We start from the raw sequence: 14,999 nt of genomic DNA, 5'->3' as shown, positions 1-14,999 counted from the left end.
AGGATATTAACAAGGGTTACTTTCTATCATTTGGACTGGGAAGCCAAAACGTTTGTCCGTACCAAGTGCAAAAAGTAAGGAGATACCAGGAAAAAAATTTCAAGGTTATAAATTTCGGAAGTTTTCCTGGATAGAATTCTCATAATACTACAAAGACTGATACCACATGCTCCATGAGAAAATGGAGATTTGTATCGTGTTTACTATTGTATCCTTAGGTCTAGCACAGTATGCATTTAATAATTATTTGTTCAATGGTTGAACAAGTAGGGCACCGAGCAGAGGAAATAGCTGGATGAAGGAACTGGACATCTGGTCCCAATTACCTTGATCCTGGAAGGTCTTATATCTCATGGAGGATTATTTGACTACCATAGCTGATTTCATCAAAGTTCCCCAAAGAATTTTGCTGAACAGCAAGTACTTATGAACCTTGCCCTGTGTTTCCACGAATCCCCCTACCCAGTAGTTCACTCACCTCCCAGTTCTAATTCGATCATATATTTTATTAAATGGGTGTTTGAGGTAACATCGATTTGCCATTCATTCAGTGACCACTTATGAAGTTCAAATATGTGTAAAGCACAGCAAAAATTGATTGTTTCCTCTGCTTTAAAAGTGTCCTAATAGGAAAGCAGTTACTACCTGCTTCAACAAACAAAATAGCAATACCTACTTTAGGATCAACAGTGTCATGGTATCATCTCATCAGAACATAAGAAATCTCCCACGTATATATGTGGAGTCATGAATTCCATCATATGAGAGACTCAGAGAGTGAGGATTTTTTAAAAAAAAAAAACAATTTTAATTATCCCAAGCTTGAGTAATTTATCTTGACTTTTTCTGCTTGCTTCTCAGAGAGGTGGGGCACAGACCTCGTCTGAGATAAACTAGAAGATGATTCTCTGGCCATAAAGGTAAATTGCATTGCTGTGAATTATGAAGTTGGATGTGTAATTAGAGACCCTAAAGGTCATGGGACTTGTGGCTGCCTGTTCAGAGGGGTGGTGGCCGACCTGTGTTAAAACAAATGCTGAACCAGTCATCTGGGCTTCTAGTCCCCATTACTGATTAACTGGATGCATTTCAAAGCCATTTTCCCTTTCTGGGTCTCCAAATCCTCACCTCACATTGAGAGATTGCATCAGATAAAGTTGTTCTCAAACTTGAGAACTTGGAGATCCCGAAGAATAAGAAGCCAAAAACTATCACTTTGGCTGATCATTTGGTATCAAAATATTCAGGACCACAAACACAAAACACTTGAACACCAAAATTACATAACAGAATTTGCTAGAAGTTGGTCATCCTAATACACATATTATTTTTTATAACTCAAATGAAACCAGAATCCTTCACAGAGTACTTGAGGATGCCAAGAAATACTATATTGGATAGTATCTGAGTTTCCTTCCAGCTCTCAGATAAAAAGAAACCATGTCTGAAAAACTTCTTTTTTCTTTTTCAGTAGTAGAACGTAGTGATTCATCATTTATACATAACATCCAGTGCTCACCCCAATAAGTGCCCTCCTTAATACCCATCACTGATCTAGCCCATCCCCTGATGAATCTCCCCTCCAGCAACCCTCGGTTTGTCCTCTGTATTTAAAAGTCTTACCAACGGATGTTGAAACTATTGTGGTAACCATTTCACAATATATGTAAATCACATCATCATGCTATTTGCCTTAAACTTATATAGTGATGTATGTCAATTAGGTTTTAATAAAACTATAAAATATATTTTTAAAAAAGAAACCATATCTGATTTCCCTGGTATGATAATTTCTTCAATGCTCTTCTGTGACGATAGCTGAAGCACACTTCTGATTCTGCTCTATCATATGTGGAGATTAAGCCTACAGATAACATGAGGTTTCATAATAAACACTCCTCTCCTGAGAACATATGTGGCAAACATTTAACTAAGCATTTTTGGAGGATCCACAAGAAAGGGTGAATGTGTGACTTCTGCTCACCACTGTTTTAGCATCTGCTACCCTTTTGTATTTTCTGTGCTCCTACATTAGACTATGTGTGGACTCACAAAGGGGACTCCGTGCATGCTGGCGCGTGCCACCCTGCCTACCCGGGGACTCCTGTTAATGCTTCAAAACTCGGGTTAAGCAGCACTTTTAGTTTCTCATGATCCACCTTGCTAGAGCTGGATCCCCTCTGTGCTCTCTCCGTCCCTCCAGCACAGTGTGATTGTAGCTCTTGTTGCGCCTTGACTGAACTGTTGTCTATTTCCGCCATGAGTTCGTGAGTTATTTGAGGGACAAGCCATTTTCCTCCTGCATTTTTCAGACCTGACACTGCCTAGCGCTCAGTACTGCACTGTTTTTGTTGTTTCTTTCCTCCACAAGTCCATGAATCATTTGAGGGATAGCCACTTTCATTCCTGCATTTTTCAAACCTGGCACATCCTAATCCTCAGTACATGAGGACAGAGTGAATGAGTGGCTCAATGGATAACAAAGACTCAGAAATGTTCACATTCTCCTCTGTCATATATTCTCTGTGATGAACGGGGCAAGTCTCAGTTAACGCCTGGCTCCCTTCCCGTATTGGCAGTGCCAGGCCTTGGGACTCATTTCAGTGCTGTCCCTGCTTCTTCTCTCCCACTCTCATTAGAAGTGTCCTTAGGTCTTTCATTCCAGGTGTGTTCATTTTGTTTTGTTTTGTTTTTTTGTTTTTGTTTCTGTTGTGTTTTTTTTTTTTTTTGGATGTGCTGTTCACAGTCTTGTGTCATCTGCATCATCTTTAGATCTGATGATAAATGGGAAGCCTGCAAAAAAGGAGGAAAGGTGATTTCTGAAGACTTAAAAAACCCTTCAGATGACAAGACAAAGACCCAAACTTTGGGTTTCTAACAGGTGTTTGCTGCTGCAAATGGCTGTTTCATGCCGGTGGGGAATGATTTCAGTAATAAATACTCAGCTCTGCAGTTGATTTTCTGATTCTTGTCGTTTTGTTACTTTTTATGGCAGAAGTATTAGGTTCCAAAGTATTAATTACCATTTCTCAGGCAGTTTGCACAGCTGACCCTGAGCCTGGTTTTGCAGGAAAGATTCAGAATAGTTAGGAACCTGCTCAAAGTCACAGAGCTAGAAAGTGACTTGACCAGGATTTGGACATGGCTCCAACTGGCTCCATCTAAGGCTCTTTCTATTTTGTCACAGTGTCAGCTGTCTATAACTAACTTTATTGGATGTCAGTTTATTGTCAAGGTGCATCCTAGTGACCCTCCATCTTTACCCCTCTGTTTGGGAAGAGGCTTTGAATATTTCATAGAGGAATTTCTCTTCAAATTCTGACCTATTGCCTGTGGGCTAATCCCAAACTGGGGGAATGGAATACTGAGGATCTCCCAGTCCTGTCCTTTCATCAAATCAGGTGCCAAACACTCACTGTGTCCCTGGAATTGTGAATTGTGTGAGGCCCTTTAGGAGATACCAAGATATATAGATTAGCTCTTCCCTTACAATATATAAGGGGAACAAAATAGTTCACAAATAGCAATAACACAAGACAGCATCTTAGAACTATCATTAAAGTGGTATAACAACCAGTGTGGGTAGCGAAAGTTGGAAGAATTCTTATTTGCTTGCCATAAACAAAGAGACCTTCATAACGGAGATCTCATTGAATTAGACCATGAAACACAGAGAAGCTGTCCAATGGCAGTGCTCAGGGGGAACACGTGGGCAGAGGTGAAGAGCAAAGATCTATGTTTGCAAAAATAAAGAGCACAGTGTGGGAATGAAGAACACTCAAACTTTCTGGGTCACAGCATGAATAAAAGCAGGAGTTGGAGACAAAATGGGAATTATTACAAAAGCTTTGGATCACAAAAAGCTTTGAATGCTGAATTTAGAGGATTGGATCCACATATTCTTGGAGATTCTGGGATTTCTATAATTTTATTTATAGGAGAGATTGTGCGTGAAGGAGCATGTTTTTATAAGAGCTTTACTTGAAAGGTGATGAATTGGGCAAGACTGGATGGCAGTCTAGAATGGGGAAAGACTGGAGGCAGAGAGAACAATTGATAGTTTGTGCAATGGTTTAAGCTGAGATGTAATGAGGATTTGAAAAAGGCTAATGGTGGTGGGAGTGGAAGGGGAAGGAAGCTGATACCTCCTAGCCTTTTCATCACAACCACATGCACCATACCTTGACTCTTGTCGACATATCAAGAAATAATATTCCTAGTAGCAGCTCCAGTTGGTAGAATTCACAGCTGTAGAAGAGTCACTTTTCTCTTTCTCAACTTCCACTGTGACAGATGGAGCATATATTACCTTGAACAGGTTGTACAGATCTCTGCTTTGTCTCATTAGCTGGGTAGAAAATAAAAATTGGTGAAAATACAGCTATAGTGCATTTAAAACAACATCAAAATTCTCAAAGAAAACTTACTGAAGATTAAAAATGGATGAGGTATGGCCTCCTGGGAAGAGCTCTAGCATGGGAGCCAGGAGTTTGGAGTTCTTGCAATGGTCTGTCCCATCTAATTGTGGCTTTAGGACAATTAGCTCTTTTTGAGCTTCAGTGTCCTTCAGATCAAAGGGTAAGGTTGGGGTTCTGTATGTTTACAACTTTTCCCAGTGATAGAGCCCTTGTTTCAAGTAAGTCCTTGTGAGGAATCCAGGGCATAAAATAGATACATGAAACATGCTGTAGTAAGGCTGGAGTGAGAAGCTTGAATCTTGCTTGGCCTCTCTATAAACTTCCCTGACCCCAATTTCTGGGGGTCTATCAGGCATTGTCAGAATTCTAGTGGGCATTGCAGCTTATCTGATGGTCTCACATGTTTCTTTAAGCTCGTCATAATGATGCATGAGTTTCCAGGCAGAAGTTCCACACTGAGTTACTTATCACTTTCATGCTCCCAAGTTTGCTAGAAAGATGAAGCTACATCCTATACATGGTGGCTTTCTCTCAATGCCTTAGACATCTCAAATTTCTTCTTGCTTTGAGCCTTTGCACTGGTTGAACCAGTGCAATCTCTTCTAAAGATACTGTTTCTCCATATTTTCACATGACTTGTTTCTTTCTCATCATTTAAATCTCTAAATAAATAGGTTCCCAAGGAGTCCTTCCTTTAGAGGCCAATTTTCCAGGAATCCCTTCACTTTGGATCAGTCCCTTCCCAGGCCCCTATGAGGAACCCCAGGAATGTGTCACACAGTCATATGTTTTTGCAAAAGTTCCAAAAGTAAGATATTTTAATTTCAATTGATTATGACCGCCCTGTCCTCCTTCTCTCGCTTTTTCCTCTGTCACAGTTTTCCTTGTGGGTGGCTTTTGAAGCATTGTGCCTCACTTTCTTCACCCACAAAACAAGAATAATAACAGTGTCTACCTCCCAGTGCTGTTGAGGATTAAGTACATTTATACATGCAAAATGCTTGGAATTGTGAGCGACCGGTATGCAATAAATGCTTATTATTTTATTGTTATCACCATACCGAGAAATAGACACAACAGTAGACATCCCCCTGGATTCAAGTTCTGGCCAAGCCACAGAAGTCTGTGAGTAACCTACTAATACAGTAGCCACACAGCCCTCATCTGCTGTTTCACTTTCTATACTTGCAGTTATCTATGGTCAATAGAGTCAAGAATCAGACGATTCTCTTTCTGATGTATTGTCAGAGGGTCAGTAGTAGCCTAACACCACGTCACAACGCCTATGTCATTCACCTGTCTTCATCTCATCAGGTAAGCATTTTACCATCTCACATTATCACGAGAAGAGGGTGTGTACAATACAATAAGATATTTTGAGAGAGAGAAAGAGACCACATTCACATAACTTCCACTACAGTATATTGCTATAATTGTAATATTTTATTATTAATATTGTTAAACTCTTACTGTGCCTAATTTATGGGTTCAGCTTTATTATAAGTATTTAGGTATAGGGAAAAACTGAGTATATATAGAATTTGGTACTGTCTTGTTTTCAGGCATCCCCTGGAGGTCTTGGGATGTACCCCCATGGGTAAATGGAGACAAAGCACAAATGGCCCAAATTCCTTCTCCTACACTTGATGTAACTTAGGCCAAGGGAAATGAAGTGGCTTGTCCAAATCTCATAGCTAGGAAGGGCCCAAGGTAGGACTCGGACCCGAGTTTCCTGAGAGAAAGTGAATTGACTCACAAGCACACCATCATGAGCTTATATTTTACATAGAAGAAGGCTGCCTTCTTTTGACAAAACAGTTGTTCAGTCCCTTCCTTCGTGACTTATTTTGTGGAGTCCAGTCACGTGGGCTCTAGCCCTTAGAACAGGCTGGAAACGAACAGGGTATCACAAAATAGCCTGCCAAGAACCCTGCAAAAACTTCAGACACTTGGACCTCCAACCTCATTTTCACTGGTCAGATCCATATTTTGGAGTTTGAGTAGATTTCTCTTAGAGGCTACTGCCCAACTTTAGGGCACAGCCAGACAGATTCAGTAGATCTGAGTTTATACCCCAGCTCCTAGAAGTTAGATTCATACCTCACTACCATATACAAGGATAAACTCTACCTGATGCAATAATATAAAAAAACAAAGCCAAAATAGTGTTTGTAGAATGCAGGGGTGAAGTCTTTATAATCCTGAGTTGGTAAACTACTTTTTAACTATGACACAAACACCCACATACCATAAAAGAAATACTGATAAATTTGATCACCTTAAAGAACAAAACATAAGAAAAAATTAAGTCTTCCTTATGGCAAGAAAAAGAACCATCATAAGTAAAATGAAAAAACAAGTGATAAATTGAGGAAAAAAAATTGCAGCTCCCGTCTCAGACAAAAGCTTAATTTCTTAAAATCAGGAGAGCTTCTATGAATTGAGACCAACAGGGATCACATTTCTCACTTTTCAGATGGGCAAAAATCCAAAAGTTTACAAAACACTGTTTGAATGAGCTTTGAGGACATTCTGTGAGGTACTGGTAGGAGTAGAAATCTATTACTCCAGTGGACGTGAAATGGCAACTTTTGGCAATACTCCGACCAGGTGATTTCCCTTAAGCAAAATGAAATATATTAATTGCATCAGCGAAGAGCTAGGAACAACCTAGATTTTCATCAAAAGAAGACATTACATAAATGGTTCTTCTGTCTACGGGGGAGTGGTTTATGGAAAAATGAGAAACTCTCTAGGTAGCCATGGAACAGTCGCCAGGATATATTTTTAAGTGAAATAGAACAGCCATATGTTTTATGTAGTACATATCGTTTGGGGATAATGAAGGAGGATGGGAATATGAAAATGTATTTGCTTGTATTTGCATTAACACTTGAGTGATACAAAACCCAAACTAAACCCCTTTTGGTTAGCGCTGGGCATGGGGAAGAGGGATGAGATGGTATCACAGGGAAGAAGGGGAAGCAAGACCACCAAATGAATGTGGCTTCATATTGCTTCAATGAAACGTAAATAAGTTGCCTCCCCCAAAAGGAAAAGTAAAGTTAAATGAATTCCCAGAAGTGGAACATAGTTGTAAAGAACTTTGGGCAAGTTGTTTAAACTCAAATTTCTCAGCTATAAGATGGGGAAAACCAGCATTTACTTAACACCCTTTTTTCAGTTGTTCCCACAAATCAAGCTTCTTCTTGATTCAGGACACACACTTGTGCCTTCTGTGTGGACTGTGCTGTCACTAGGGGTTTGGAGAGCCCTGTTCTTGATCATTCCACACTCTGCTCTGTTGTCAGTCTCCTCCTCACAAAAGCCTTCTCCCTGTTCCACTCATTAGCGTCTGGACTATTTCTCTATTTTGTTTTCTCATAACTTCGTATCCTTAGCTAAACTTCTCTCTTTTCCTCTTTTTTTACTTGTTTAACATTCGGGTATTGAATTCCCAAAACCCAGAGCCATGTCTCACGTCTAAGATATTTTCCAAATATTCCAAATGTTTGTACCCAATGCAAGATGCACAGAAGAGACCCGGTCCATTTTAGCCATTTCTGTCATGGGCTACATATCAGGGATCAGACCATGCTGGACATTACCGCCATACCTCTGCAGCCAAATATTAGCTTGTGAGAATATATGTCTTTGTTTAACCTTCACAGCAAGAGTTAACTATATGAATAGCATTTGGAGTAAGAATTAAATAAAATTAAAAGACTTTCTAAAAGCAAGGCCACTCTCCTGCTCCCTGGATCGACCCCTCACATTTAATTAGACTTTTGGTGTTCACCCAGCCCCATTAAAATCTCACTCTGATTTTATTCCATAACAGACGGAAACCAAAGCGCTGTGCCCTCTCCAGGATGTAGGCTCAGTGAAAGCAGCCCTGCAGCTGCTTGTACCTTGGTGTCAGATAATTGCTCGTAATTAGTTTGCATATCTTATCAGAGAGAAGGAGCTTAATTATCTCCCTGTGCAAAATCTCTGCAGAGAAAGCTCAGTGTCTGTTTTTCTTTTTTCTTTTTTCCTCCTTAAGAAAAGTACTATCTTTGAACTTGATTTCACCTTGGGGATGGAGGCAGGAGAGGGAAAAAAAAACCCAGTTATACAAATATCATCTGATTTGTGTGTGTGTAAATTGATTTTTTTACCGCCCCCCCCCCCCCCCCGGCTTTCTGGTTTTGTAGAGAAGTATTTAGAGTGGCAGAAGGGAGTTATACCCTTAAATACAATATGTGTGCAGTGGTGTAAGTTAAATTCTTTCTATTTCATATATTTTTTCCTTTGGACTTTCCTCCCCCCATGCCCACGTATGGTGGGTCCTATGGGAGGTTTATCTTGTGCTTAATTTACAATGTGTGTAATAATGATAAAATTAATGCTAATTAAATATCATGAAAATAAGTTAATACAAAATGATAAAATACAATAAGTATGTTATGTGTGAAAAAAGCTTCTAAACTGGAGTAAGCATCACTAGGGGCATCATTCAGAATAGGGTGGGGAGGATATTGGGGAAGCAGGATGGATCCACTTCCCCTGCTTCCATTTTGAAAAACCACGGGCTTGTGAATTTTGTGATTTGCAGCTTGTCAGCTGCACCTCAACCACCTCCAGGAACACATCCTTCCAATTTGGACTGAAACAGAGATAATACAACATCTGTTCACTAAATGGCCAGTCGTGTCTAAGAGAGTCATTTTAACCCTGTCAGCACCAATCTTAGTTCCTTCAAAGCAACTTATGTAACTTCGTGGTTTCTGCTTTTCTAAGCCTGCACTCACCGCTTGCAATTCAGAGCACACTTTCAATTTCTGGCCTCTCTGCATCTCCCAGATTGCAAGCCCCAAACTCCAAATAAACACTTTTGGTTGTTTTACAGATTCTTCTTGGTCAACATATGTTAATATAACATTATGTATACATCTATCTGTGTGTGTGGTTGTGTGTGTGTATACTTTTAACAAAATGAAGAGGTGAATTAGTTTCCTGCCACTTGGCCCACTGTTACCAGCTTCTCTGACTAATTCCAGGTCTGGCAATAGCAAAATTTCAGGTGTTCATTATTTGGTGGGTTACTTCAATTTCCCACTACACGGATACAGACTTATGCAAGGCAATCTTTAAAGATCTTCCTTTGTGCTTGAGAGCTTAACAGAGATGTCCAAGGTGGGAGTTTAGAGAGGCAGAGTCATTTCAGTCCCTCTGCACTTGTGTGTGAGTGTCTGTGTCATATTTCTTGCCTACCTGGTGTGTGAGCAAACAGCATTTTGTGCAGGTGCTGGATCGGGGATCAGGGAATTGTACACAATCAAGTAACTCATTTCAGGATAAGAGACTGGAGCCAAACCTCAGTCTAAACTTTACTCCCTTCTCAGCATGAAGTGAACAGATTTCTGAAAAGCCAGAGTAAGACTCAGAGGGTAAGCCTGATGAACCTAAGGAATGACTGCATTAGATTATAAAAAACTCGAGGCAGGGATTATGTCTTGTTCAGATTTGCACCCTGTAATAGTGTAAGTGGGCAACCAACTGATGGTACTTTTAGTATCCATAATAACAATGTCCTAAGTTTACAGAGCACTTTGAAATGCACCAATCTCACTCATATTTGTTTACTTTTTTATTTAATACAAATTCCAGTAGTTCAAAGTTGGGTATATTATGCTTATTTTACAGATAAGGAAACAGATTCAGAGAAGTTAAGGTGCTGCCCAAGTCACGGTGCAGGTAGCAATTAATGGCTCTGAAGGCTGGAACAGCTCTTTTATCTCTAAATGGACTCTTCTTATGTCTTAACTGCCTTCATTCTAATACTTGAAAGAAAAATGAATGACTAAATGCACGATGCCGTGGGTAGTGTGCAATGCCTCAGGATTGGAGAGGCTAGCCTGGCAGAGAGGACCCAGACAGACGATCCATTAGGATCCCTTTGAGGAATCCACACTATGGTGTTGGATTATAAGTGGCAAATTCAGCAGGAGGAAATCCATTTATATTGCACTCAGATGTAATGCAATACAGATCAATCTGTTAAATGCTAATTAACCATTCTCTTAAGGTGCTGTCTTTCAGTTGTCTCATTTCTCTGCTTCTCTCCAGGTTAGCCTGTTGAAGTATGGGGAAGGGGCCCCAGGAAACTGTATTGTGAAGGACATGGGAGGAGTCTCTTGGGATCACCTGTGGGAACTTGTCTTATCTTCTGGCATCCTAGTCTCTGTGGTAACTTTCCTGCCAACCTGGTTGTTTTCTCATCATCTGGAGGCTGCTGGCTTCTTCAGCTAGTGATTGCTGGGTCTCTTTCTGACATGGGAACTATGCTGTGGACTTGTTTGTCTTCAAGTCTTCACTCTGGTCTTGCTGGTGAAGATGACATGGGTTATAAGAAGAGGTGAAAGAGGGTCTGTGAAGGCTCTGGGGTACCTACTGATTGAGTCTGTAGGTACTAGGATACCTAGATGGGGTCTGTATTCTTAAGTGTTCAGAGCAAACTATCTCCAACTGCTCTTGCTGTTGAACCTATGAGAGCACCCTCTACCCCCCATCCTATCATATCACATCTCTCTCCATGTTAACTGCCTCGGCCCTGCAGAGTTGAACGGAGGAGAAGTGGTGAAAACTCAGGTTCATCATGAGATCTTGGGGGGTAACCAGTTCTTGTAGAAAGATTTGATTAGTATCCCAAGGAAGCCTCCAGGGCCAGTGGACTCAAATTTTCACAAAAAGGACTGTAAAACACCAGTAGCCATCACCCAACTTCTGAGCATGTGCCTATATAGATGAGGTGGTCTCTATATAGGTGAAATAGCTAGCTGCGAGGGCCTTTGGATCCTGGATAGTGGCTGGATATTGGCCGGGGAGGAACATCTAGTTTTGACCCAGAGTTATGAACCTCAGAGTCTCTTGACTTACCCCAGGAAAACTTACTGCAAATTCAGGGTTGGGGTGAAATGAGAACTTAGAATGAGTTCTCATAGCACCTTCTAAAATACAAATGAGTGTTTATTATCTACAATATGCCGTACACTATTCTAGGTACTAGGGAAAAACCAAGGGAGTGGGAGTAGGGGTGTTAGGAGGAGAAAAAATATCCACCTTCACAGAGTTTATATTAAAAAATGGGTGTCAGATAATAAGTAAAATAACGAAGCAAAATATATAGTACCTTAACTGGTGATGATTGTTGCAGACAAAGCAATGAAGGAGAAGAGAGGGAGTGTGGGGGTGCAGTTGAAGTCGATCTGGTCAGGAAACATTTCCGAATGAATGAAATTGGAAGCAAAAATTGAAGGAGTTGAAGAAGTGAGTCACGTGGATATCTGGAAGTAGAGACTTCCAGGTGGAAGGTAGGACTGTATCTGGTATGTGTTGGAGGAACAGGAAGGAGACCAGTGGGGCTGGAAAGTCATCAGTCAGGAGAAAAGAAATTGCAAATAAGGTAAGATAAACAAAGGACCGCGATCATGGAACGGGTTTTTGGTTTTATTCCAGGTGAGATGAGAGTCACTGAGGTCTTGAGCAGAGGAGTTACCTGTTTTGACTTCTTTTCTTAAAGGATCATGTGGTTGCTGTTCTGAGATTTGACTTCATTCCTGAGAGGAAAAGGTGGAAGCAGAAAAACCAGTTAGGAGAATGTACCAATAATTCCAGTGAGGGAGCTTATTAATGACTTGGACCAGAGTGGTAGCAAAGGAGGGAGTGGGCCAATAGCATTGATGAGTGGATTGGATGTGGGGCAGAAGATGAGGAGGAAAATGAGGATAACTTCAAAATTTTTGTCTTGAGTAACTAGAAAAATGGAAATGTGATTAAGATGTGGAAGGCTGTGGTTGTATCAGAGGAATATCAGGAGTTTGTTTTTGAATGTATGAATTTTGAGATGTCTCTGAAAAATCTAAGAATATTTGCTGAGTAGGTGTTTGAAGTCTGTGTTTTGGGGGAGGTCTTAACTGGACATATAAATTTAGGAGATATTGATATATGACAGTGGAACCAGATGAGTCCATCAAAGGAGTAAGTGGAGACAGAAGCAAAAAACTTAATAGCATAGCAGAGCAGAACAAATCCATCAACAAAACCTGCATAATTTCCCCAAAGCATATGAGTTAGTCTTTACCCACTTGAAACCCAGAAGCTCATTTCCCCTTTGGTATCTTGGTGTCCCAAAGCATTTTTTTTATGTCATATAGATAGATTTTGTCTGTGTTGAACATTTATCCTGGTCCATAAACTTCTCCACAATGAGCCTCTTCCACTTTTCAGGTTAGGACAAAAAATAAACTAAAAAATAATGGATAGGTAGAGAAGTCAATTGATACTATTTCTTCTATTAAATGTACATTAAACAAGTAAAAATGGTTCTTAAAATTTTCCCACCAATCTTTACTCAATGGTAGACATGGGCGGGTACACAGTAGTCTCACCATTTATAATTAAAGGATGTGTACTTGCAAGTTCCTGACTTTTCTACCTGAAGTACTTTTCTACCCAGAGGCATTTGTCCCCTGAGTTTATCCTTGTGTGACAAGTAAACCACCTTTTCAGCTTTCACAAATTTTTACTCTCATTTCATGAGTAATTTTTTTGCTGAGACAGTTCTGTTAAGTTTTCCTGCTTTTGTGTAGAGGGTACGAGAAGATCTAAGCCATTGCTAAATTTAATATTCCACCCTTACACTGAAGCATCCCTGTTACTTGAAAACCATTACTTTCTCAGCATCTCCATTCCCATCTCCAAAACTAGGATCAGGCTTTCTTGATAGAGCCATTTTTAAAAATCACATCCACCTCTCTCCAAAAAGGGGGTTTATCCATTTAGGTGAGTTACCATGTTCACAATGAGGATAAAATGACAAAGCTTCATAAATATGGGCGTATGTCTAGGCTTCCTCATTAGCTAAGTGATCCTGCTTATGTAGGCAGAGTGGGACAAAAACTTATGATATAAGAAAATAAAAGGTAGTTGCATATTGTAAGACGGGCACACTGCCTGAGGATCTCAATCCCCTATCAAAGGCCATAAACTTATGATAGGTCTTTATCCTTACAAACTCCCAAAATGACACTGGGTCCTTTATTTTTAGAAATGTCCATTTCCCCCCTGCTAATGTAGAGATGGTTTTCATGTTAGTCATTTCGGGTCTGTACTGGTACCAGAAGTCTGCCTCGCTGTTAGAACATTTCTTTTTGTTTTAACAAAGTTTTGTTTTAACACATTTTTCGTGTGTTAATAGGCATCCATTAATCTTTTGTGAACATCTCACTTATCTTCTTTTTTCATTTTTAAAAATTTTCTTTAGCTCTTCAAAGGAAAGAACTGTGCCTTTAACACTTACATAAAGCCTAACAAACTCATATTTAGAGTGAATATTCTTCCCCTGTCCTGTTCTGTCATTTTCTAGCACTTACAGCTTCCAGGAGCCATTTAGTTTTTACTTTAGAATTTTCCTTCTCATTTCTGCCATCCCATGTCTGATCTCTCCTCTCCTTCTGTAGTCTCCTGTCCAAGTATTGCCTTCTGTGTGATGAACTGCTCACTTAATATCTAGATTCCCTGGTCCCAGCTCCTTGGAAAGGGGAGTTAGTCCTCCGCTCTGACTTCTTTTCTTGCAAGTGTCTGTTCAAACCACTTCTGACTCTTCTTTCCTCTTTGTGAGTTAGAAAAAAGGGGCACAACACTAAGCAGGCTGTGGTTAAATTCTGTGGGTGGATTGAGAAACTGAGGAGGGAATGTTGTAAATCTAAATGTGATAATGCTCTCACTATGATCAATCTCTGGGCATTCCTGTGGAGTGGTGTCCAATATCTAGCTTGCTCCTCTAGCTTTTTCCTGAAATGTAAATTCATCCTTGATGATTCTGGAATTGCTGCTGAGTGGAGCCTGACCAAAAGCATCTCAGTCCCTCCTGCATAAACCTTGAGGCTGGGGAATAGTCTTGCTCAGGAGCAAATTCATTAGAATTAGAATTTAGTCTTTCTGTCCAAGACCAGGCTCTTTACTATGAGTAAGAAAGGGAATAAGGAGGAAAGCAACCACTAGATATCCATGTCTTACCCTTCAGTACTTAGATTTAGAGCATGCCCATTGGGGCTCACAGTTAGTCAGAGGGTGGGTGTAAATCACTAGGTGATCTGACCATCCCTTTATGGCTGCCTGTGTTGCACTGGGAGGCAGCCAGAGACATGAGTCTCTATCCCACACCCAGGCTTCTTTGGGGTGGAGATGACATTTGCTCATCTCCACCTTCTAGGGCCCTCCTTGAATTCCATTCCTCCTTGAATTCCATTCCTCCAGTCTACATCCTATTTCTCATGAGATTTTCTTCCCTGTGTTGCCAAGTCAAGTTACAATTCAATTAACAGTTGGCTCTTTTTTTAAAGTTTATTTATTTTTGACAGAGAGAGAGAGAGAGAGAGAGACAGAGCATGAGCGAGGTAGGGGCAGAGAGAGAGAGAGACACAGAATCTGAAGCAGGCTCCAGGCTCTGAGCTGTCAGCACAGAGCCCGACGCGGGGCTCGAACTCACAAACTGTGAGATCATGACCTGAGCCAAAGTCAGACGCTCAATCGACT

The sequence above is a fragment of the Felis catus genome, chromosome D1, assembly GCF_018350175.1.
Source record: "Felis catus isolate Fca126 chromosome D1, F.catus_Fca126_mat1.0, whole genome shotgun sequence".
In the NCBI taxonomy this organism is placed as follows: Eukaryota; Metazoa; Chordata; class Mammalia; order Carnivora; family Felidae; genus Felis; species Felis catus.
This window is presented reverse-complemented; position numbering follows the sequence as displayed.